General features: G+C 34.9%; 1 protein-coding gene and 1 pseudogene across 5 annotated transcripts in view; one reads left to right on the forward strand and one right to left on the reverse strand.

Annotated features, from left to right (window-relative positions):
• The window catches only part of PEAK1 (pseudopodium enriched atypical kinase 1), a 204,680-nt gene that overhangs the window by 104,538 nt on the left and 74,320 nt on the right, over nt 1-25,822 (reverse strand). For 3 of the 5 annotated variants that reach the window (XM_031440776.2, XM_031440777.2, XM_031440774.2), the window contains exons 3-4: nt 11,065-11,146; nt 5,967-6,129 (exon numbers count right to left, since the gene is read on the reverse strand). The gene's annotated coding sequence lies outside the window, so the exon portion shown is untranslated. The remainder of the gene's footprint in view (nt 1-5,966; nt 6,130-11,064; nt 11,147-25,822) is intronic. The other 2 variants (XM_031440780.2, XM_031440779.2) reach the window with 1 other exon arrangement.
• Nucleotides 8,397-8,887, forward strand: LOC105087230 (large ribosomal subunit protein eL32-like; annotated as a pseudogene).

A 25,822-nucleotide genomic window follows, 5' to 3' on the forward strand; every position in this document is an offset into this window, starting at 1 on the left:
TGACCAAAATACATTTTGAGCTATAAAGTTTGAAAAATACTTAAAGTGAGACTATCATTTCTGAGTAATACTGTCTGAGTAGATTTGCCTCCAAGAGCTTCCATTTCTTTATATGTAAAGCAAGGATGCTGAAATAAAATATCTTGCACAACCTCTTCAACTTTAAAAGTCTATGACTATTTTTCCCCTAGAGGAGATAGGTATATTTCTGTGTGTTATTTCTTTTGCCTAGAATTCTTTTCCTCTAGACTATTCCCTGGCAGTAAAATCCTATTTATCCAGTAACACTGCTTCCCTCATGCTTCCCAAGCAGGGAAGAGCACTGTCACAACTCTGTCCTCCTACCTCCATTAGCATTCGATACACGGCTAGATCTGTCTTTTCATGTGTTTGCCTGCCCTGTCAGACAGCGAGCCACTGATAACAGGACCTACACCGCTCCCTTCTTTGTATCCCCAGTACCTTCCACAGTGACATGTTTACAACCAAGAAAACGAGAATATACATAGCTTACGTAAACCTATGTTAGCACAAAGTAAGTTAATTTTTACTTTTTGCAAGTATTTCCCCCAAGTAAATGTGTGCTGAATGAATGAATGAGTTAGTATGTAAAATGGCATAAAGTTCACTCCATCAGTCAGGTAGGTTGATCATCCCACTAGAAGGTACGGGTATAACCCAGTACCTTCTCTCTCAATAGTCTCAATAGTCTCTCCAAAAAGATCCATCGGATCATTTCGAATTTTATGCCTGTAGTTTAGAAAGTAAGGATGACATAACTTTTCCTGTTCTCTTTTTGCTTTTCATCACATTACACAGTGTTTCGCTTTGTTTTGTTTTGTTTTTTATAGAGGACATGAAACACTCTTCTTACTTATGCAAAATCTCAGAAACTTAACATACACTAAATCTTGGACTGAAAAACCATTACAAAGAAGTAACAAATTTGATCATATATATGTAGATAATGGGCAATTGGCCACAAGAGCTTTTTCAACTCCTGTTCTCAAAAGGGGGCTCAGCTGTATTTCCTATAGTGGAGGGGGAATAGCGTCATAACATGGAGGGGAGAGAGAACTTGGTGGAAAGCAGCCAGCAATCTGTCCCAAAAACCCAAGGAAAGCAGGAGGGTGGATCTCAGCACCCCTAGTACTTTCTTGGCCCAGTCTCCCCAAATCTGGCTCATGAAATAGTTTGTTAATAGGGAGATTTTGGGAATCAATGACATTGCCCTGGAAATCTGCCACCCAGCCACAAGAACTAGAAATGCCCTTGACAAGATGTAAGCCAAAGCAGACAATTGCCATCAGATGGGATTTGGGGGTTGGGGGCAATGGAACTCAAAACTGCACCCTGAAAACTCCTAACCAGGTACCTGTGTAGCTCACCCTAGTAATTTCATTAAAGGTTACAGAAGTAACACGACCTTGCATTTTACAGGACTGAATTTTTTGGCCCACACTAATTATGATAGGTTTTTTAAAAAACTTTTTTTTTGAAATGGAGATTAACAAGCAGTTGCAAAGATAGTAGAGAAAAGCCCCATGTACCCTTTAACAAGTTTGCCCCAACAGCCACATCTTGCAAATGTAATATTATATTATACCCAAGAAGCTGACTTGGGTATAATGTGTGTATATTCAATGTCCTTTTATGATATGTATAGATGACTGTAGCCATCACCACAATCAAGATACACACTATTCCTTCACTGCAAAGGTATCCCTTGTACTATCTCTTTATAATCACACTGACCCATCTGCCCCTCAATCTCCCCAAATCCCTGCAACAACTAATCTGTTCTTCATCACCATAATTTTGTCATTTTGAGAATGTTATATAAATGGAATCATACAGTATGTGACTCTTTGAGACTGGCTTTCTTTTCACTCAGCCTAATGTCCCTGAGATCCATTCAAGCTGTGATGTGTATCAATAGCTCATTCCTTTTTTATTGCTGGTATCATATTCCACAGTGTGGATGTACGGCAGTTCCTTTAACCATTTACCTATTGTAGGACATTTTGGCTGGTCCAATTTGTGGTTACTACAAATAAAGCTGGCATGAATAATCATGTACATGTTTTTATGTGGACGTAAGTTTCCATTTTACTGGGATAAATGGCCAAAAGTGGGATTGCTGGGTTATATGGTAAGTGTATGTTTAGTTTATAAAGAAACTATCAAATCATTTCCCAGAGTGTCTGTACCACTTTATATTCCTACCAGCAATGGATGAAAGATCTAATTTCTCTACATCCTCACTGGCATACTATTTTTCATTTTAGTTGTTCTAACGAGTGAATAGTGTTAACTCATCATGGCATTAATTTGCATTTCCCTAATAGCAAGTGATGTTGAACATCTCTTCATGTACTTATCTGCCAATGATATTAAAAGAGTATATCCTCTTTGGTGAAATATTTCTTCATATCTTTTGCCCATTTATGAATTGACTTGTTTTCTCAACTGTTAAGTTTTGAGAGTTCTCTAAGTATTCTACATCTGACTCTTTTGTCTTCTCATTCTTTTAACTGGGTCTTCTGCATAAAAAAGTTTTTAATTTTGATGAAGTCCAACTTACCCATTTTTGTTTCTTTTATGCGTTGTGTTTTGTTGTCATTATCTAATTACTCTTCACTAACCCCCAGATATTAAAGATTTTGTCCTATGGTTCTTCCTAAAAAGTTTTATAATAAGGTTTTACTCTTTACATTTAAATCTATGATCCATTCTGAGTTAATTTTTATATATGGTGTGTGAGACTTAGGCTGAGGGTTTCTGTGGGTTTTTTTAGCCTATGACTATCTGCATTATTTGATGAAGACGATCCATTCTCCACTGAATTGCCCTTTACACTTCTGCCTAAAGAAATCAGCGGGCTCTACTTGTGTGGGGCTGCTTCTGGGTTCTCTCTTCTGAACTGTTGATTTATATGTTGATAAAAATTTCTGCTAGGAGTTTATGAATTGAGTTAAGCCTATATATCAATTTAGGGAGAATTGGTATCTTTAATATGTTGAGTTTTGAGTATAAGTTTAATCATCTTAAACCTTGATAAGAAGTTAATGTACTTAGTTTTCTATGATTAGGATGAGCAGTACCTATTCGAAAAGGACTATATATAAATTTTTAACAGAAAATTTATGCCATTAACATAAACTGGTCTATAGATTGACTACTATTTTAGTATCAGTTTCTGAGACTGAAAAACAATGAACAATTTTCTTGGGATAAAGAGAAAGGGAAATAAGACTTTAAGGGAGGAAAGTGGAGTAAAGAGATCAGTTTTGCATATTTTATCTTCCCCTGACCTCTAAGTCTTTATCTCAAATAAAATGTGGGTCGACTGATATCATCTTCAAGTAACTTAACCTTTACTTAGTAGTAGATTAAGTTATCTTTTCAATTTAATAAATAACACTTTAAGAATATAATCAAAACAATGATAAATTATTGACAAAATAAAACTGATGCTGCCAAAGACAAATGCTGTGTATCTTAAGGGAGCATAACTTTACAAGCTTAAATAAGAGTGCTGCTAATATTAAGACCTATCCTTTACCAGCCACTAGGTAAAGAAAAACTTCAACAAGTTGTATCGAACATTTGTAAACTAGAATAAACTCCTGGTGAAGAGTTCAGGTTAGGGAGTCAGACAGACCTGGCTGGCTCTACCTCTAGCTAGCAACTTGTAGGGCAATTTACTTAACTTCTTTGAGAGTGTGTTTTCTCATATGCAAAATGGAGATATTTAATAATAAGACCTATGCCAAATAGAGTCGTGAAGCTTAATTAAGATAATGCAGATTAAACACTAATCCCGATGCTTGGCATATGGTAATCACTCAATATACATTAATTACTATTACTTTTAATTCCTTTTTGTCTGGGTAAATTACACATAGGCGTTCCCTCCATAAGGATAGTTTTCCTAAATGAAAGTGTTGTAGAGGATGCTCTAAATGCCTATTAAGCTTAATGAGTTTAAGATGCTTGATGGATATACTGCTTACAGTGGTCTTGCTGTTTACAAGAATTCTCCTACTCCCAAGAACCATAATTTTAAGCTAATGAAATGAACTTAGATAAAACTGGGTATTTGACTCAATGTTAACATAACTAGAATACCATTTTTAAAATTTTAGCCTTTTCAAAGCGGCCATGATAGTTTGCCCAATTGTACAAATTAGAAATCATCAGTTGCACAATCAGAATTCTGATTCCATTCCCTCTTCAAAAGTCAAAGTAGATGTAGGATTCTGGAGGCACTCATGATAGATGGGGCTAAGAAAGTTAAATATGTAAATGCAGGTGATCTTTTTAAATTCTATATATTTCATGCATGTGAATTTCATGACTTCTGAACTAGACAAGATGGGAGAACCAAGGCAGTTCTTTTCTTTCGTAGAGCTCAAGTTTTAATTTGATCTGTTCCTTGTCAATATTATAACTAAAAGCAACTTTGGTAGTGAAAAAAGTGGAAATTAATGATTAGAAAAATGCACTGCCCATGGATTTCAATGATCCTATCCATGGTTACCAAAAATCACTGACATGAATTTAAATGGAGTTAAGAGTTTGATAAAAAATGGTAAAAGTATCACAATAGAATTTTTGATGATGTTATTTGGTTTTGTTTCATTAATGAAACTGTGCTTATAAGAGATTATAGCATAAGATATAGTTAAATGTATAAAGAAAACAGATCATAAATAGAGAAGACAGGGAAGTTTGGTGACTTTCTACATATTATCTTAACTATGTAAGTGAACATTCAGCACTTTAATTTCTGCTGTGCTTCAAAAGTTACTTTTCTCAACTTTAATTTTTTAATGGTTGAGGACTAGAAAGAATTTACTAGACATTTTTAAAAGGCTAAATGCTGCTACTTGGCTAGTAGTGACAAGAGCACAGGAAGTTCTAATTATGCCATAAGTAGAGGTTTAATCAATAATTGAGAATTTTTTAAAAAATGTTGAGGTATTTTCTATCCAGGTTAATGTTAGCACAGGAAAGAGTGATTCAAATATTCATTTTTTACATACTATTTATCCTGGATGACACCTGTCAATTTGAATCATTTCCTTAAAGTAAAAGGCCCTGCATGTTTTAGAATCATTAGGACTAGTAATTAATACTGTATTTGATTTTTCATATGTCCTGATTCATAGTAAGGACCTAGTTTTAGTCAATTGCACTCACTCACCAAGACAGAGTGACTCAAGCAAATGATTATTCCTCAAAATCAGAGTAACAGACTTCCAATGAATAAAAGTTCTAATTGTACACTATAATGCCATAAAAAAAAAAAAACTGCAACCATCTGAGTCTTTACAAAACATGCACTGAAACAATTTTGGCCTAAGATCAAGGAAATTTAAGAAGACTGACAAAGAATCTTAAGTCATTCCATAATTGGTTTCCACTCTACTTGAAATGGAACAGTCACTGCAATTTCACAAGAAGAAATAATTTTATAATCCTTTCAGATTAAATGAAGATGTCAGATGTAAAAGGAAAAAGATCAAGGGACCAGATGTCACATAAAGAAACTAAAAAACAATGTGAAATAAAGTTCAGAAAACAAGACTGAAAAGCTCTGCATATGTGATGGGCTACAACTACTTAGGTCACCTGGGTTATTCCTATGAAAGGAAAAAAATATTTCATAAAAGTTGGACCTATAAGTGTAATATTACTATGCCATATTTTTACTCAAATAAATCTATCTGTTTCTAAGTTAAGAAGTTCATAACCTGGGAAAAAAGCAACAATTCTTTTGGCTAATATTAGGGTCACATATGAAAATCCAAAAACCAGACTATGCTAAATAAGTTATAAAATTACCAGCTTTTTCTATTGTTTGGTATTTGTAAGGTAAATGTTTAAACTTAAAAAGAAGTCCTTTCAAGTCATTTAAAGTTCTTGATAGAAATGTAACATAATATGAGAATTCTGGTTACCATTTAAATCTGAAGTACTTCATCCATTTCGGTAACAAAGGTGATTTTAGCAGCTATCAGTACATTCCTTTAAACTTTCAAAGTGCTTTGGGTCCTTCCAGGATGAAAGTCCTCTCTTCCTCGCCTCTCATTCCTTAACTTATTCTGAAGATAGCAATGTTTACTGCAAGAGAATAACAACAAAAAATAGAGCTAAACTGGAGAGTTAAACTAGTTTTAATATATTGGACATTATTCTTTCCTTTAGGATAGTCTTAATTTCACCCTTTCACTCAATATTTATAATTAAAATTATTCTTTTAAGAAGTAACTTCTTCACTTAGGAGGAGACATGAATAGAATCTCACACACTGAAGAGCTATCCATGTCATACCTAAGAACCAACTAATGTACAAGAGTCAAACTAGCACTGATGCACTTGAGGCTTTCTAAGACTTCATTTGATTGTCTTCATATATTTCTTTTTTTTTACTAGAAATATAAAAATGAGAAATATTAAACTCTATTTCACCCTCATAAAAATCCAATTCTAAAAGTCACATTGTCCAACCTTGATATAGCCTCTGTAAAATATGACAGTAGACATCTCTGATTGCAAAAATTTCTCAAACAACTTTGCAGTTTTACTTTAGGCTTAAGTGTGAAATATATTTCTAATTCAGTATGCAAAGTATCACAAAAAATTAAATTAATAAATTCCTATCTATTTCTGACTCTTAAGCATCAACTATGTGCATGTTTAAACTATGTGTGTTTAAATCCCTAATTTGTTTTTTCTATAACACAAAATACAAGAAAATAAGTGGAAGAATAAAAAAGAAAATGAAAGATAATGAGACCACTTTTTAAATGATTCTTGGTTGCACTTACATATTGTAGAACTGACTCTTTCAATAAATTTTAAGACAACAGGAAAGCATTTTTAAAAGTAGATTTTTCCAAAAACGGACTTAGGAACATAGAAAACAAACTATGGTTACCGAAGGGGAAAGGGCACAGAAGGATAAATTAGAGGCTGGGGATTAACAGATACACACTACTGTATATGAAATAAACAGCAAGGACCTACTGTATAACACAGGGAAATATATTCAATTTCTACAGTAATGTGTATATGTTAATCCCAAACTCCTAATTTACCTCTCCCCCTGACCCCTTCCCCTTTGGTAATAAGTTTCAAGATTTTTAAATAGTTGGAAAAAAAGATCAAAAGAAAAAGAATATTTTTAGGCATAAAAATTATATGAAATTCAAATTTCATTTTCGATAAATAAAATCTTACCAGAACATACCAGTCCATTTTAAAATATATCATTATGGCTGCTTTTGTACTATAACGCCTGAGTTGAGCTGTTGCAACAAGGACCGTGCAGCCCACAAAGTCTAAAATATACAATATCTGGCCCTCTCCAGATAACAATACCATTTCCTGACATAAAGTACATATACTCAACAGTTATGCTCTAAAATGATAGGAATTATATTTTAAAACACTAGATCAAATGGTATATTAACCTTTTTAGGTTAAAAAAAAAACAATTGCTTGAGAGCTTCAGAATTTTCTAAAGGTGTTAGCATTAAACCTCATTCTAGAATGATTCACTTTCTGCTTTTGAGGCCATGATGAAATAAACAGGTCCAGAATAATCCTTCCACTGCAAACTAGAATACAGTATAAAACATAGGAGAGGACTATTTTCAGACACAGGCAGTGCAGGACTGTGATCCCTGAAAAAAGGGACACAAACAAGGCGAGCCCTACCATCACCCAAGGCTCTCAGCCAGGAAGCAATTTACCACTCCACTACGGGAGGAAGAACCCAAATAGAGCCTAGCAATCTTGTTGACCTGAGGAGATGGAGAAAAAAGCGCAAAGAGGCCAAGGTAGCTAGAATTTATGAGGCAGAGTTCCAGAGAGCAGGAAAAGAGTTCCAGTAATTTAACTGAGGGTTCCCTTGAGAATTTAGCTAAATAAAAACCTGTACATGAGAAGGGTAAAATTTCTTGAGACAAGCCAAGAAGAACTTCTAAAGAAAAAAAGTTACCAGGGAGTTCTAAGATGAAGTATTCTCAGAGCTGACATGAGGCCAAGATTTCAACAAGTTCCCTCTAGCAAGAAGGGAAAAAGCTCACTGAATGATACAAGGCTACCAGCAGTGACCAAGAAGGGCCACACCACAGAATTAGGGGGAAAGGAGCCCTAGAATAAAGGTACTCTAGACCCCCCACCCCCGAAAGGAACTTGGAAGCCTAGAAAACCTAGAAAGGATCAAATTAATATGCAATTTTAAATGCCTATTACAAAAAAAAATCCAATACTCTTTGAAGGAATGCCACAAAATCAAGAAGTCAACATGTAAAATTCACAAATATCTGACATTTAATTAAAAATTACTGGACATATACCCTCTCTTTCTCAGCACTACCTACGGAGGTGGCAGCCATCTCCTAGTCGGCATCATGGACGCCCCCAGACCCCTTGTGAAGCCCAAGATCATCAAAAAGAGGACCAAGAAGTTCATCTGGCACCAGTCAGACCGATACATCAAAATTTAGCGGAACTGGCGGAAACCCAGAGGCACTGACATCAGGATGTGCAGGAGGTTGAAGGGCCAGACCCTGATGCCTGGCATCAGCTATGGGAGCAACAAGAAAACAAAGCACATTCTGCCCAGCGGCTTCCACAAGTTCCTGGTCCACAATGTCAAGGAGCTCAAAGTGCTGCTGATGTGCAACAAACTTTACTGTGCTGAGATTGCTCACAACATGTCCTCCAAGAACCACAAAGCCACTGTGGAAACGGCAGCCCAGGTGGCCATCAGAGCCACCAACTCCAACGCCAGGCTGCGCAGCGAAGAAAACGAATAGACAGCCCATGCACGTTGTATTTGTGTTAATAAAACCACGAAACTCAAAACAAAAATTACTGGACATATAAAGAAGAAAATGTGGTCTATAATCAGAACAATATCTGTCAACACAGAGAGAGACCTGGAAATAACAGATACAATAGAATTAATAGGCAATGACATTGAAAGGATATTGTAAGTACACTCCATATTCAAGGATATAAATGAAAACAGGGACACAGTGAAGACAGAAATCGGGGTTTTTCAAAAAAAAAAAAAAACCCAAAGAGAACTTCTGGGGATAAAATATACATACAATATCTGAAATGAAAATTTCACCAGATGAGATAAGCACTTCAGAAAAAAGAGATGAGTGAACTTGAAGACATAGTCAATTACACTTACTCCTAAACCAGGAATAAATAAAAACAACAATTAAATCAACTAGACCTGGTTTTTGCCATCTCCTTCCCACTTTGTTTCTGCTATTTGTACGCTGTAGTCATTACTACTTTTGTACTTGGAAATGTTTGTTTTTCCTGCTTGGGTTTGTTTCATAAATCACTGAATTCTCACTTTTGCCCACAACAGGACTTCATTACAGGATGTAATTAATTCCACCAAACCAAGACAACATGGGGAACTTTAGGCTGAGAGTCAGTCACTTAGTCTAAGCTCAGCTGTGTGACCCTAGACCAATTCAGTTGCTCATCTGTACCATGATGATGATAATATTTAATCCACAAGATTGAGGTGAAGCTTATATGAGGTTAATATACGTGAAAGAGCTTTGGATGTTGAAAGCGTCATACAAATGTAAGGTAAGTTTCTTCATCTACCATATTGGAGGATTCAGTTAGATGATCTCTAAAGACTTCCCACCTCTAAAAATTCTTTAATATTTACATATGAAGCACACAAAAAAATCTACTTACTGTTGGGATAATTTCATAGTTGTAAGAGACTTAGGGAATAATTAACTCAACCTTCTCATGTCACAAAATGAGTCCAAAAACAGGCTAAGAGACACATAAGTCAATAGGAAAGTTGGGAGTAGGAAAGACTCAGACCTGACTCCCACTGTACTGCTCCTTCGATCACGTGATAGAGGCTGCTCACTATCTTGTGACTTTAAACTCTTACTCTCTCTTCACCACAGCTTAAACAATTATCTTTCAAACTGAATACAATGGAAAGCTTATTAAGAAAATGTAAATATTATTTTGGTAAAGATGATTTAACTGTTAAACCATTCTGTTAAGAATGTTTACAAATGACACTAACAGCAGAAGGAGCTTAGGTCAAACCGTCCAGCTCTTCATCTGGTTTGTGTGATACTCAGTTTTAAGTCAATAGGTTATGATGTAAAACCCATGTAACCTTTCCCAATAAAGGGTTTTAATTCTGCTTTTGTTATGTACTAGCTATGTGATTTGGGGCAATTTATTTCTCTGATCTTCAGTCTCTTCAACTTTCTTTAAAACAAGGATAATACCAAGTATGCCACTTGGTTATTGTGAATTAAATGAGCTAGCTCGTGTTAAGACCCTATAACAGTGTCTGCCACATAGTGAAGTGCTCTGTAAATATTAGTTTCCTTCTCTAATCCCCTGAACTTTAGGAAAATAGAAAATGTTTCCTCTCCTTTTACTTCATCAGAAAGATTCCTTAAATTAAATACACGGGGTCCTGGTCCTCAACTTCTGTTATCAGTAGTTGTACAACTAAATCTAAATAAAATGAGGGGCAATGTGACATAATGGAAAAGGGGGTTTGGAGTCAACAAATCTGTGTCTGAATCCCAGTTTGACTAAGAGCTTTGACCCTGAGCAATTTATCAAACCTCTCAAGCTTCTTATCTGAAAATGAGACTGTTAATCTAGCTTTTTATCATTCTGTCATTCACATTCCCAGACATCGCAAATACTTAGAAAGGAACATGTCTTACTCATCTTTGTCTCTTCCATACTAAGGCAAGGCTCAAAATTATAAGGTCTGCTGCTAGAAAAAGGCAGGAGATTTGAAATCAAGGGATTCAAGACTAGAATAAACAATTTACATTAAGAAAAGTAAAGTACAGGGGGGAGGGTGTGGCTCAAGTGGTAAAGCGCATGCTTAGCATGCACAAGGTCCTGGGTTCAATCCCCTGTACCTCCTCTAAAAATAAATAAACCTAATTACCTCCCCTTCACCACCACAATAAAATAATTAAATAACATAATAATAAATTAAGAAACAAAATTACAAACCCAGTTTAGTTGGCTCCAGCTCTAGGTACTATGTCATTGCTTCCTTTTTTTCCCTTAGAAATGGACTTCAAATATTCTTTTCCTACAGGGAGATGCAAAGTGGGGAATACATATTAGTGAAGGTCATTTGAATCACACTTTAAAACTAAGAATTCTTTAATTTACCATAAGGCAGTACTTACCATAAGTCAATACTCATTCTATGTAATGGACTTGTTTTAAGTGATAAAATAACCAAGAGGTGTTTTAGTTTAGTTTTAGTTTCAGTTTAGAAAATATTACAGGTTTAAAAAGCCAAATAGTAATCTTACCTCAAAAAACTAGTTTCAATGAGTAACAATACTTTGTTGAAGATGATTTAACTACTCAGAATAGGATTGCACGAAGCACTGTAGTTCATTTCATTATGCAAAAACACCTCCAGAGCTATAGCTCTTAACTTTTGAGTGAAGGGTGAGTGGTAAGGTATATGAAACTGAGAATCAGATGAAAGCTAGGAATTGCATGCCCAGAAAAATGCACATACATGCATCATGTTTTGCATATAATTTTAGCTGAGTCAAGTATCCTGTGGATCACTAAAACCTGTTAGTAGACTCGAAGCAACTGGTTTTTGAGTTTTTCAAAATGTAGACTTACAGGATTTTAGAATTTTTTTAAATTGAAGCACAGTCAGTTACAATGTGTCAGTCTCTGGTGTACAGCACAATGTCCCAGTCATGCATAGACATACATACATTTGTTTTCATATTTTTTCCATTAAAGGTTATTATAAGATATTGAACATAGGTCCCTGTGCTATACAAATTTTTTAAAATCTATTTTTATAAATAGTGGCTAACATTTGTAAATCGCAAACTCCTAAATTTATAAGCAATTTGGTAATCATCTAATACAAACTGCTAAGAGAAAAATGAAGAAACAGTGGTCCAGAAAGATAAAAAGAATTAATAAAAGAAAAAAAAAAGCCTTACTGCACTCAGGAAACAAGAGGTGTCCAACTACCATGCTAATCCATATTAAGACTGACAATGCAGAATTTCTATAAATGTATGCCTTTGGGTCAGAGTAATTATCACAATGGAACCAGGACAGGAGACTTTCAAATGTCTTTTGGTCTAAACACATGATAGATCATCATTTGTGGTTAAGAAAATGAAACGTGGAATTATATAGACGTGAAAAAGTTGATCAAGTCATTTAACCTTTCTTAGCCTCAGGTTCTTCATAACCAAATGTCAATGATAAAACCTACCTTCACAGGATTATTTTAAGGATAAAATCAGGTAACACATATAAAGTATTTAACACAGTGCCTAGTACATAGTAGGTGCTCATGAAATGACATGAATTTTTAAATATTTTTGGTAAGAAAAATACCATATGATATCACTTGAATGTGAAATCTTAAAAAAAAAAAAGAAGAAGACACAAATGAACTTATCTACAAAACAGAAACAGAATCACTGACATAGTAAACAAACTTATGGCTACTGGGGGGTAAAGGGGGTGACAGGGATAAATTGGGAGTTCAAGATTCACTAATACTAACTACTATATATAAAATAGATAAACAACAAGTTCATACTGAATAGCACAGGGAACTATATTCAATATCTTGTAGTAACCTGTAATGAAAAAGAATATGAAAACAAATATACGTATGTTCATGTATGACTGAAACATTATGCTGTACACCAGAAACTGACACAATGTAAACTGACTATATTTCAGTTTTTAAAAATCCTAAGAATATTTCTTGTCAAGTCATGGAATTGAGTAAAATATGAAATAAAACCTCAAAGTAAATGAGATGCTTTCCAGCTGAATAAAATAAGTAGCAAACATTTGCTGAGTATCTGCTATACAGTATACTATTCAAGGTGTTACTGAGGATACAAAAAGGATAAAGTTGTCCTCCTTTCAAGGGGAATTAGGCAAAGACACAGAGCTTTTTCCTTCTCAGTTTCCATCTTGGGTTCCTCTTTTTCCTTTCCCCTAGGGCTCAGCTTTTTGCTCACTTCATACTCTACCACAGGACTGAAGGACCCTCACATGAATACCTCTAATCCTGACCTTTCACCTGAGCATCAGATTCCAATTTCCCCACCTGAAAGTACCAGAGGCATAATATGTTAAAAGCTTTCCTTAAAATCTGTTCCTTTTTTAAATTCCCTGTTATACCATAGCCACCTAGAAACCAAAAGTCTGACAGTAATCTCACATTTACCAATCATTTAAAATGTTTGTTTGATTTCTACTCTAAATACTTTCCAAGTATACTTCTTTAACTTTATCCTATTAAGAGTATTCAAATCCAGGTCATTATCTCTCAATATGACTAAATCAGTAATCTAACTGGTCTACCCACCTCTACGCTCATCCTACATCAAAATCATTTACCATTCTGCCATCAAAACGACCACTCTAAAATGAAAATCTTGCCACACCATGTATATGTCAAACCCTTCAATGTCTATTATCCACAGAATAAAGCCTAAGTTCACTCACAAAACAAATGCCCAAGCATGACCTATAAAATCCTCAAATGACTTGGTTCATGCATATCTCTTCAGTCTAATTTCTTATCTCCCACTTTATCACACCACAGCCATACTGAACTATTTGTCAAGCCTCATGCCCTTCTCTTTGCCAATATAACCTTATACCCCTTCCATGAATAGAAAACTCCTACTTGTTCTTCAAGATTCAGGTCCAGGATCACCTCCTCTGGGAAGCCTCCAGAGTATACTTTCCTACCCCACCAAGCTCACACATTTTCCAGCAAGCACTCAGGAAATATTTGTTAAACTAAACTGAAACTAAGCAAACTAATGACAAAGCAGCAAATAATTTATACATATAAAGCCAGTGAGAAGGGAAAACTAGATGGATTTCAGTGTTTCTTTGGAGAAAAAGTCTTGATCTGGGATATGAGGAGTAATCGGTCACAGATTGTTGAAGAAAGGAAAATATTTGAGTGAGTAAAACAGACATGACACACGTAGACAAGAAGTGGATAAGGCAAGACTTGAGGGACAGTAAACAGCAAATATAAACTCACAGATGCAGCCGTCCTGTACAAAGATGTTTAGAGACCACAACCAAGAAATCATCAAAGATTTTAAAATAGTTTTCTCTGAAATTGTATGACATACTTATCATTGACAGACACTAACCTGCACTTTCATTAGAGATACTAGTTTAGAAAGATATTTTCATCTTTTAGTTAATCCCTCACATTTTTATAAATTTGAGAAGATACTCCCACTTAATTAGTATGTACTGAAGAACTTACATAAAATCCTGAAATTATAACATATCCCTATATGGCATAATAGCTTACTGAAATTGGAATAAGGTAACACAGACTCCCTCAGTTAGGTCAAGGGCTAGTCGATCTCATTAAATAATCTTTAATATTAGAGCATTAGGCTGCTCCAAATCAGCAGGTGAAAATGAAAATATAGTAAGCTTAATGTCAATTCACAGGAATTGAATTGTAGGTATTTTGCTTTCTGAATGCAGAACTAAAGAATATCAATCCTGCAACTTAAATAAATACACTAGTCATAGTATGGAATGGACCTATGAAGTATTCCCATATAAAGAGTGAAGATTAAGGTTATCTACCAAGAGTAAGAAGAGGGGGAAAATACTGTCATCCCTGAACTATACTTCATGACACAAAATCTACTGCTTGCAGTAAAGCCAGAGAAGACTCACCCTAACACATTAACTAGAAAATCACACATTAGTCAGAAGAGGATCAAATTAGAAGAATAAATAGAATAAACCAGCTATCCCAATAGGAGCATCTCTTCATGAATGTCTGTATCGTTTTTATTTTATATACTTAATATATCTGTATAAGATAGTAACAACCCAAGGCACATCTTCTATATCAAGAGGAGAGGTGATTAGAAAAGAGATTTATATTAGCAAGCACAGAAGCACTTTGGAGCTTAAAAATCACTTGCATGGATTTGTATGTCTTCTTGCCCTTGTCTCTGTAAACACCAATTCCCTGCTTTCAGATTTGCAGACAGGAAAAAGCAAGATACAAAGCTCAACGTTAATTTTCAACATAACACTGATGTTATGTCAGAAGATATGGGTGATTCTCACTCTCACATAATACCTGTCATTTTAAAACACCCCTACTGATACGAACTAACATTAGTGAATGAAAGGTTAAAAAATCCTTTTAGGCTGCTGTCTTTGAGCAAATTGACAGATATGAATGCACAAACGCTAGTCTTGGATTATGAAATCCCCTCACACATGAACACCACTGTAAAATAAATTTCTCAAAGAGAAGATGGAATGAAAATGTTGCAAGCTTGCTAAAGAGAATAACATCAAGCTATAAAAGAAACTGGCAGCCTACCAACATGATGTTGACAAACACGTTATGCTCAGGTGCACTGTAGATGATCATTTAGATGCTGTCAGGCAATGCCACCTATATTTCTTCAATATTCCATTTTTATTTAAAAAAAAAAACCCCACTGGCTTAGGGAATATGGAATCATCCATCTGTAACAGCACACTATTTTTTGTCTGATATGGATTTATTTTTTCAAAAAGAAAAGAGAGCTATATATCCTGGGATAACAATCGCCACCATAAATTGGGACTAATGTCTGCATTGTACAAGGTAAGGATCATTCATTAAAGAGTAGCAGCTTTTACACACAGTCAATCCTTGCTATTTGCGGTAGTTATGTTCTATGAAGTTTCCACAAACACCGAATTACTGAATCATGTGCTTCCACTGCTTCCAAGAAATGGGAAATACGGGGCCTCTGCTTACATTTTATCAACCTATCAATATGTATAAGTTTTTAAATGTGTACTTCGGTTTAAAGATACCTTAATTAATATACACTGTTGATTCATTAAAACTGAACCTGCAGCCAACAGGGTAACTCATAACTGAACAAAAACTTATCTAACAAGCGTATTTCCTCTATTAGGCACATCACAACCTTCATGTGCTTGGGAACATTACACAGTACTTCAGCACAACAGCTGGGGGGCATGTCTAACAGTGAAATCACCCCCCAAAAAGCACAAAATGTGAAAAACATGGAACTAAGGCGACTGCAAAAAAGGATGCTTCATTACAGTAAGAGTGTTAAAACAAGAAGGCAAGGTGTCACCTCGTCTGACCTCAGCTGAGAAAGTGCACATCAGGCAACTCAGTTTTGGGGCTGTTGTTCTGGGTTTTTTTTAACCACTCAGTTTATGTCTGCAAATGATCGTGAAAATACCATAGTTATTGATCTGGGAGTTACAAATACATTTTAGAAAGTAGGTATATCTGCAATTATGGAATCCACGAATGAGGATCAAATGTGTATATGTGCGTATATATGTGTATGTGTACCTGTGTGGACATACACATACGTATATATGCACACATATATGTGTGTGTGTGTATATATATATATATATATGAATGACATGTGACATATGACACATCTGATAGGAAAGATAAGTTATGAGACTCTCTAGTCTGAGACTTTCCTAAGTCTGTATTTCCTTTTTGTCTCCTAGACGCTTCCACCTGAATGTCCTATCAGCACTTCAAACTTAAAAGACTAAGGTGACCTTCTGCACTTACCATAAACCTGTCTTCTGCTATATTATGTCTCCAATATTAGCACCATCATCACACCTACTCAAGTCATTGTGACTCTGATTCCCTTCTCCACATTGTACCCAGGAAGCATCATGTTGATTCTTCCTCTGAAATATCTCTTAAGGTTATCTCCCCCTGCCCAAGCCCACTACAGTTATCACTAAATGCCTTCCTATTATTTTGGACCATCCTTACAGCTTACTGTCTTCCCTCTCCACCCTCTACTCCAGAATCACAGGTGATTTACTGTCAGTATTATTTTTCCAAGACTTAATTACACTCTTCACTTCCTGGTACCTGTAAGATGAGCTTGAGATTCCCTGGTACGGTATACATGTTCTTTAACAACATGGCACCAAATCATCTTCTTAGACTCATCTACTGACACTTGTCTCTGATAAGCTCTATACTCTAGCCATAGTGATCTATTTCCCATTCTCTGAATATCTCATACTTTTTAAAGGCCCTTTATACATGTTGGAAGTTTCACTAGTAATCTTCTCTCTTTCGTTTTCTACTTGCCCTTAAAGCCTCTGCTGATGTCACCTCCTCTGTGAAGTCTTTCCTGATGAGCCTCTGACTCCACCTCAGGCCAAGTTAGTCACTGTCTTCCCTGTGCTTCCACAGTATTTTTGTAATATTTCTATTATCTAATTCCTTAACTTAAGTTCTGATTACTAAGGCGGAAAGTGTGAGAATTTACCAAGTTGGCCAAATATTGATTGACTATTGCAGTTGGGTGATGGGGATTCATGATACAACTGTGTACTTCAGTGTGTATGCTAAATGTTCATTAAAAGAAAGGTAAAAACTTGAGAGGGAGAGGAGCGAGGAGGGGAGGGAAGGAGAGAAAGAATCTGTCTACAAGTAATTGAAAATCTGACTTAAACAAACAGGGCATTAATCCCACCCCACCCTACCCCGTAAGACGTCTCCAGAGACAGGCAGACAGACTAGCTTTGGTACAGGGGCTCGAGAAGGTCATCAAAGACCAAGGCTCTTTCTATTTTTTTGCTCCACTAAGTGTGTTGATTTTTTGCTTTAAAGCTGTCTGCTACAGATGCAGGCATTACCTCCACATTCAAGGCAGGAAAAAGGACATTGCCAGTCACACTATTATCTCTTTAATATGAAAAACAAAGGCTTTTGTCAGTGCCCTCAGCAAACGTAGTTTCTATCACATCATCTGTGGCTGCTGGGTCATCGACAGTGTCTCGATGGCCTCATCTCCTTGAGAGCAGAGACTATTTTTGTACGTTAGCAACCAATCCAGTGTCTAGCACATAGAGGTTCTTTGTATCTAATGAATGTATGAGTCTAATAAAGGAAACAGTAGCAAGTATCATAACAGAAGAACTCTGCTTTCCTAATTTTCTTTTCTTGTTATACAATATAATAGAAGTGCTTAAAAAGTGCCAGTGCTGCACAAATAAGGAATTATTAGTCTTACAGTGGTTTGACATCTGTAATCATGAAATATTTTCCAATGATTGCTCCCTTTGTAGAGTAACAGAGGACTAACAAAGAATAGAAACCTGAATTTTTGTCCAAGCAAAAACAATCTTGACGAACCTCAGTTTACTTAAAAGATAATGTTTGTTTCCCAGGGTTGTTCTGAAGATACAGTAAACATAAATAATACGAATGCATTCTTAAATATATAAAACACTATAAACCCTTGCATTTTAAAACTAATGGATGTGTTAAATCTTAAGAGGAAACTTATAGTTCTTATGTAGTTTACGTTACTGTTAGATACCATCTGTCACACAAACAATATGTATGAATCAAAAATTAAACACTATCAGTATCTCGTATGGATGCCAGACATTCCACAGTTAGATGAGATTCTGGACTTGGCCCTGGTTCTTTCGTGACTATAGGAAGTAACCTAACTGTACCTTACATTTATACCTCATTAAGGAAAGAATGCTTTATATAATAAAACTGGTGTCTCGATGCAAATATATAATGCACACAATTTGTAAAGCAGGATATGAAAAACAAAATAAATTGGTTAACACAGAACAGATGACATCAAATCCCAATTCATCAATTAATAATCACTACCAATAAATGAACACTACTAAAATAGGTCAAGGTCCTAAAGCACTTTTAAGTTAAATCAAGTGAGAAATAAAACAGCAGAGCATTGAATACTAATTTTCCCCTGGCTTTAATAACTCTGACTGAGCTTATAAAGAGTACCCCTCAGGGTGACCTCACAGCTCATATGCATAGGCAACACTGGTGATCAGAACTATTTCTGATAAATGATAACCTCAATGGCCTGTTTTCCAAGTTTTTACTAAGCTGTATATTTCCTCATATATAAGAATGTTTTATTAAAATAAGCATCGTGTATATACAACCAAAAAACAGTAGCCAATGTTAAAGAAGAGAAAAATGACAGCTCTAAATCAATAAAAATCTCCACAGAATATTGTAGTAAAAACTGATGCCTCTTCACTTTTATTGGATCTGGAGACAATAGCTGCTTTGAAGAAAAACATGGTCTTCTGTCAAGTCTACTTAATTAACTCTCACTTCTCAAACATTCAAATGCCTTAACCTTATTATTAAAGGCTTACCATTTCCTGATTCATTTAAGCAGAAACTATTCTCTGTGTAGGTTACCATGGAATTATTTAATACTGAAAACTGACTCATCTTAACACAAAAAAACTGCATCAAGACTGTAAGCTAGTAAATTCCAGCAGAGCACTGCATAAAGCATCATTAGGTCATAAACAGAACTGAAAAATTCCAACCATGGATCAAACTTCTTATCAGACAGTTATGCCTACAGGAGGAACATCTATTTTGATAAGAAACCAAAATGTTAGAATGGTAAGAATGAGCTTATGTTTTATAGCTGTATCTACCCAGTTTCAACTACATCAATTCTTGTTTTTAAACAGGGAGAAATAGATTATTTCTCTTCTTGTTTTATCTGTATACATAGCTTTATTAGCTGAAACTTCTGCAATATTTCTCCAATAAGAATTGGAAGTACCTGATATAAGCAATAAATTCTTTGTCAATGTTGTAAAATATAACTTGTATGTTATATGTTTATGATGATTAGCTATTTAAAATATTTAACTTTGCAGATGGATGAGGAAGTATATTAAAGATTAATTGTTCTTTAAAACATCATTTTCTCTCATTAAAAAAAAGATACTATATTAATAAAAGGTTTAACACAGCAAAAAGATATAACACTTATAAATGTTTATGTACATATTAATCGCCCATCAAAATATATGAAACAAAAATTGACAAAATTGAAGGAATAAATAGATAATAATTGCTGGAGTTACTCCAACTATTAATACTCCACTTACAATAATGGACAGAACAACCAGAAAATAAGGAAATAGAAGATTTAACACAATATACCAACTACATCTAACAGACAAAATACAGGACGCTCTACCCAACAACAGAATACACATTCTTCTCAAGTGCGTATTGGATATTTTCCAGGACAGACAGTATTTTAGGACACAAATTAAGTCTCAAGAGACTTAGGAAGATAAATATCATACAAAATACCTTTTTCCAACCACAGCAGGATGAAGTTAGAAATCAACAATACAAGTAAAACTGGAAAATTCACACATCTGTAGAAATTAAACAACATACTCTTCAATAACCAATGGATCAAAGAAGAACCCACAAGGGGAATTAGAAAATCCTTAGAAATGAATGAAAATGAAAACACAGCATACCCAAACTAACAGAATGCAGGGAAAGAAGTGCTAAAGGGAAATTACAGATCTAAATGCTTACATTTAAAAAAGCAGAAAAGATCTCAAAATAACAACTTAACTTTACAACATAAGGAACCAGATAAAGAAGAAAAAACTAAACCCCAAGCTAGCAGAAGAAAGGAAATTATAAAGATTAGAGTGGCAATAAATGAAATAGAGGGAAACAACAGAGAAAAATCATTGAAACCCAAAAGTTGGTTCTTTAAAAAGATCAACAAAACTAACTAACATTTAGCTATATGGACAAATTAAAAAAGAGAGAAGACTCAAATTACTAAAATCAGAAACTGAAGTGGGGATATTACTACCAATATTACAGAAGTAAAAAGGATTTTAAAAGAGTGCTACAAACAGTTGCACACTAAAAAATTGGATAACCTACCTGAAATGGACAAATTCCTAGAACCCCAAAACTCACCAAGAATAAATCATAAAGAAATAGAAAATATGAATAGACCTGTAACTAGTAAGGAGATTTAATCAATAATTTAAAATCCACCCCAAAAGAAAAGCCCTGGGCCTGAGAGATTAACTAGTGAAATCTACCAAACACTTAAAGAAGAATTAATACTAGTCCTTCTCAAATTTTCCCTAAAAACTGAAGAAGAGGGAACACTTTGTAACTCATTCTATGAGGCTAGCATTACCCTGATACCAAAGCCAAAGACACAACAAAAAAGAAAACTACAGACCAATAACATCTCTTATGAACACTGAAGCAAAAATCCTCAACAAAATAGCAAACCAGATTCATACTAACAGGATGATACATCAAGACCAAGGAGGATTTATTTCTGGATGCAAGGATGGTTCACTATACAAAAATTGATCAGTGTAATACATCAGATTAATGGAATGAAGGGAAAAAACCACGCTATCAATCTCCATTGATGCTAAAAAAGCATTTGACAAAATTCAATACTCTTTCATAAAAAACTTAACAGAAATAGAAGGAAGTTACCTCAACATAACAAAAGTTGTATATTAAAAAAACCCACAGGGAATGTCATGCTCAATGGTTAAAGACAAAGTTTTTTCCTCTAAGATCAGGAACAAGCAAAAGATGACAACTTTTGCCACTTTCATTCAAGTTCTAGCTAGAGCAGTTTAGGTAAGAAAAAATAAATAAAAGGTAGCACACAAAAGTCAGTTGCATTTCTATACATTAACAATGAAAAATCTGAAAAGAAAATTATAAAAACAATTTCATTTATGATAGCATCAAAAGAAATAAAATATTCAGGAATTACCAAAGAGATGAAACACTTGTACAATGAAAACAACAAAACATTACTGAACGAAATCAAAGAATATCTAAATAACTGGAAACACATTCCATCTTAATGGATTAAAACTTAGCATTGGTAAGATAGCCATTCTGCCCAAAGGGATCTACAAATTTAATGAAGTCCCTATTGATATCTCAATGCTATTCTTTACAGAAAGAGAACTGCATCCTAAAACTCCTATGAGATACAAGGGACCCTGAATAGCTAAAGGAATCTTGAAAAAGAAGAGCAAAACTAGAGGACTTTTATTTCCTGATTTCAATATTTATTACATATAAACAAAACAAAAAGACAACCTATGAAATGGGAGAAAATATTTGCAAATGATGTGACTGACAAGGGCCTAATCTCCAGAATATGCAAATGGGTTATTACAACTCAATAACAAAAAAACAAACAATCCGATCCAAAAATGGGTAGAAGGCCTAAACAAGCAATTCTCCAACGAAGAAATACAAATGGCCAAAGGCACATGAAAAAATGCTCAATATTGCTAATTATTAGAGAAATGCAAATCAAAACTGCAGTAAGGTATCATATCACACTAGTCAGAATGGCCATCATCTAAAAGTCCATAAACAATAAATGCTGGAGAGGGTGTGGAGAAAAGGCAACCCTCCTACACTGTTGGTGGGAATGCAGTTTGGTGCAGACATTGTGGAAAACAGTATGGAGATTCCTCAAAAGACTAAAAATAGACTTCCCACATGATCCAGCAATCCCACTCCTGGGCATATATCCAGAGGGAACTTTAATTCAAAAAGATACCTGCACCCCAATGTTCATAGCAGCACTATTCATAATAGCCAAGACTTGTAAACAACCTAAATGTCCATTGACAGATGACTGAATAGAGAAATTGTGGTACATTTATACAATAGAATACTACTCAGCCATAAAAAATGATAAAATAATGCTATTTGCAGCAACATGGATGGCCTTGGAGAATGTCATTCTAAGTGAGGTAAGCCAAAAAGAAAAAGAAAAATACCATATGTGGAACCTAAAAAAAAAAAAAAAAAAAAAAGATAAATGAACTTACTTAAAAAACAGAAATAGACTCACAGACATAAAAAAACAAACTTATGGTTACCAGGGGGAAGTGGATGGGAAGGGATAAATCAGGAGTTTGAGATTTGCAGATACTGACTGGTATTTATAAAATAGACAAGTTTATACTGTATAGCACAGGGAACTATATTCGATATCTTGTAGTAGCTTACGGAGAAAAAGAATATGAAAATGAATATATGTATATTCATGTATGATTGAAGTATTGTGCTATACACCAGAAATTGACACAACATTGTAAACTGACTATACTGCAATAAAAAAAAAGAAAAAAAAAAAAAGAAAGCAATCTAAGTGTCCACTGATAGATGAATGCATAAACAAAATAAGGTGTATACATACAATGCAATATGTTCAGTCTTAAAAAGGAAGGAAAAAAAAAAGGAAGGAAATCCTGCAACAGGCTACAACATGGACAAACCTTGAAGACATTATGACGAATGAAATAAGCCAGTCACAAAAAGATATATACTGTATGATTCCAGTTATATAAGGTACTCAAAGTAGTTGGAATTATAGAGTTGGAAAGCCAAATGATGGCTGCCAGGAACTGGGTGAGGGAAGGTGAATAGGGAGTTATTCTTTGCTGGGTACTGAGTTTCAGTTTTGCAAGATGAAGAGTTACAGAGATGGGTGGTGGTGATGGTTCAACATCACTTTGAATGTATTTAATACTAACTGTGGTTAAGATGATAAATTCTATGCCAAATATACTTCAGCACAATAAAAAACAGAAAAAAAATTAAAAGAGGGGTAAAGATGGTGGAGAAAGAGGAATAAATGAGCCATTGGGGAATAAGAGGAAAATCTAAATGTCATCAGGAAGGGGCAATAATATAAAGAAAGAAGGAAGGAACGCAGGGAAGGCAAGATAGAGGAAGAGAAGGAGGGACAGACATGGACACATATACACACACTTTGATCTTTGGCCCAAAGTACCAGGTACTACAGCACAGAAAATGCCCCAGGAGATCAATCACTGTCATATTCTGACATCGAAGATCAAAATTCCAGCCTAGTCTAAAATGGCCAAAATTGGACTTAATCAGCTGTAAAAACACAGATCTGAAAGGTCCAGGCTATGTTCCACTGTCATTCCCTGTTAGGGTATCAAACTGAATTTGAAAGAGTTTAGTGTGACCTGTATCTGCTAAAATTAAGTCTGAGGATACACACAGACTGTGAATGCTCCTTGGAGCAGTCGACCTGATGGATGTCACAGGGAAGTACCACTGCCATTCACAGGGAAAAGCATCTATTTCACAGAAGCTAGTTAAAATCAACATTTTCACTGCTTCAAATGGTAAGAGAAGTAAAAATTCTAATTTCAAAGTCACTCTGAGATGTAAATAAAAAATGTTATGTTCTTATAAACGTGTGTTAGCCACACAGTGAAGTAACGTGGTACTAACACCTGTGACTGCTGTGACCCTAAAGCATATGTCACTTCAGCTGACACAACAGCTCATCCTCCTTGGAGGAATTCAATCACTCTGTCAGCAGTCCTAGCCAGGCAGGTGAAAATATTTCTCATGAGGGATTCTTTTAGTGCAGTAAGATGGATGTCTTGACAATGCTTTAAACTCTGTAGGCACATGAAATCTGAAGATAGAATGAAAAAAAGAAGAAATGTACTAGGTTTTTACTCCAAAAGTCCCAGTGATACTGCTTTACAAACTACAAAATTCACTGGGTTCTAAGAATATGTGCTTTGTACATTGTAATGGATAAACAAATATTAGTGGATATCATTATAACAAATAGCATTACTGTATATTAGAATTTTCAGTTACTCCTGGCCGTAGTTTTCTGTATGGACTAAATTTCAGATAATTAATATTTATAAGGAAAACAAATAAATTGAATTTAGATTATTAAAGGAAAAAATAGCCCTTTAGTTCAGATATTTTCTAAAAAACTCTAGTTGCTGATTTATTAAGAAATATTAATGGTTAAAAGTTACCTTCTCTTTTTCATCTATGCCTTTAAATAAAAACAAAATTTATGACAGATTATAGACTTCCTCTGGAGTTTTACACAAAAATTTTGCAAACCAGGACAACTGCAGAATATTTAAAGCAGGTAATCAACTGAAAATCACAGAGAGTCCTAGAAGAAAATTTAGCAGAAGAGTACTTGCTGCCCCCCTCCTTGGGTACTTCAATGACTGTCTTAAGATAAAGGAGTCTTTCCCTTGGAAAACAGAAAAACTTCTCTACCATATTCTTCTTCACATTTCATAATGTCCTATTTTGCTATATTTCAGCTCATAGGACATTATTACATGACATGACTGTCATTTTCTATAACCAAGATATCTGTGCACCTGGATGGGCCAACTACAGAGAGATTTCAGAGTTTACAAGCTCAGATGTACCAATCTTTTCATAATACTGGCTTTGGGTAGGGTTTGGGAAGATAGCCTGAGGAAAAAGATAATTAGTTGCAAAGGAGGAATTCTGCCTATAAGTAGGTAGAATTTTTTATTTTTCTGGCAGCCACAGGGATATAACAATATAAAAAAATTTATGAGCTGGAAAGGATTTCTCCTGTGAACTAAGAAAACCAGGCAATATACTATATCAATCACTCTTTAGTTTGCCACCAGCCACTGGCAGCATGGTAGATTTAGTAACAGAGGTTCCCAAATGGTAATAGATTTTAAAAGTCCCTTTTAAAATGGGCAGTCACCACTGCAGCTATGCTGTGTGCTACATTTTAAAAGTTGTGGCAAAGAAAATGAAATTGATCTTGCTGTTTAATGATTAGGTTTCCTTCCCTCTACGTGATTTCAGCTGAAGATTAACATGAGTACCTTCCATTTATATTACATTCCAGAGAGAGAACAAGAACTAAATAATATGAGTAATACATGTACTTTTTTCTCAGTGAGAAATTTATGGCAATCTTTGCCAGTCTTTTATAAAATTATTCCATATTCATTTCATGGCAAATATTTATTGAACCTACTATAT

The sequence above is a fragment of the Camelus dromedarius genome, chromosome 29 (genome assembly GCF_036321535.1).
Source record: "Camelus dromedarius isolate mCamDro1 chromosome 29, mCamDro1.pat, whole genome shotgun sequence".
NCBI classification, from domain to species: Eukaryota; Metazoa; Chordata; class Mammalia; order Artiodactyla; family Camelidae; genus Camelus; species Camelus dromedarius.